At 34.4% G+C, this 1,413-nt stretch overlaps 1 pseudogene; it reads right to left on the reverse strand.

Annotated features, from left to right (window-relative positions):
* Window positions 1-1,026: 1,026 nt before the first annotated feature.
* On the reverse strand, window positions 1,027-1,142 carry LOC118606993 (annotated as a pseudogene).
* Between the last annotated feature and the right edge of the window lie 271 nt (window positions 1,143-1,413).

Raw genomic sequence — 1,413 nt, forward strand, 5'->3', positions numbered from 1 at the left:
AGAAAAAAGAAAATGCAGTGGGAAAGTGGAGTGGAAAAATGATGTGAACATACTCCCTTCGCAAAGGAAAAAATACCAGTGTCTGTTAGACATATAACAAAGTGTTCAGCCTCAGCACTTAACAGAAAAATAGAAAATGAAAAATGAGACGGCATAAAAAAATTAAAAAGTAGAACTACCAGATATGATCCACCAATTCCATTTCTGGGCATTTATCTGAAGAAAATGAAAACACTAACTTGAAAAGATATATGCACCCCCATGTTCATTACAGTGTTATTTATAATAGCTAAGATATAGAATTGACCTAAGTGTTCAATAATAGATGAATGGATAAAGAAAATGTGAACACACACACACACACACACACACAATGAAATATTATTCAGCCATAAAAAAGAATGAAATATTGCCATTTGTGACAACATAGATGGACTTTGAGAGCAATATGCTAAGTGAAATAAGTCAAACAGGAGGAGAAAGATAAATACCTTCTAATCTTACTTATATGTGAAATCTAAAAAAAAACCCTAAAAGCTAAAAACCTCAAAATAAACCAAACTCAGACATGGAGTTTAAATAAATATCCTCATTCAGTCATGAGGATATAATATTCAACATAGTTAATAATACTGTATTGCATATTTGAAAGTTGCCGAGAGGATAGATCTTAAAATTACTCATCACAAGAAGAAAAAAAATTTGTATCAATTTATTATAACAGATGTTAACTACACTTATATGGTGATTATTTCTCAATGCATACAAATATTGAATAATGATATTGTACACTTGAAACCAACATAATGTTGTATATGAATTATACTTTAATTAAAAAAAATATTTTAAAGAAAAGAAAAAAAGAGATAGTATTTCACAACCACCAGCTTGAGTTTCATGATACCAAGGGAAGAAGCAGTAGGGACTCTCCTTGAATGCTGGTTGGTGAAAGCAAACCTAGCACCCTTGGAGGACAATGTGGCTGGCCTTGTAAAGTTAAAAGTACAACCTTTAATTTATTCTTTTTGCCTACAGCACCTGGTCTTCCTAGGTGGTCTCCCATCCAAGTACTAACCAGGCCCAAACTTGCTTAGCTTCCAAGATTAGACATCAGGCTTGTTCAGGGTGGCATGGCCATTGGCCATAGACCATGGACCATGGCTCCACTGGGGCACAAACCCAGGACCTTCCGCGTGTAAAGCAGATGTGCTAACCATTACATTATGGAACCATGCCTAAAGCGCAACTTTTTAAAGCCACCAATTTCACTTCTATGCCTTTGTCCTTGAAATGCTTTAGCACAGGTGCCCAAGGAAGCATTTACAAAGATTTTATTGAAGTTCTTCTTGTAAAAGCAAAAAATTGGAAATGATCTGGAAGTATATTAGCACAGCAGAATAGATAAACACATTT

Source organism: Rousettus aegyptiacus, unplaced genomic scaffold (genome assembly GCF_014176215.1).
Source record: "Rousettus aegyptiacus isolate mRouAeg1 unplaced genomic scaffold, mRouAeg1.p scaffold_m13_p_8, whole genome shotgun sequence".
Lineage (NCBI taxonomy): Eukaryota > Metazoa > Chordata > Mammalia > Chiroptera > Pteropodidae > Rousettus > Rousettus aegyptiacus.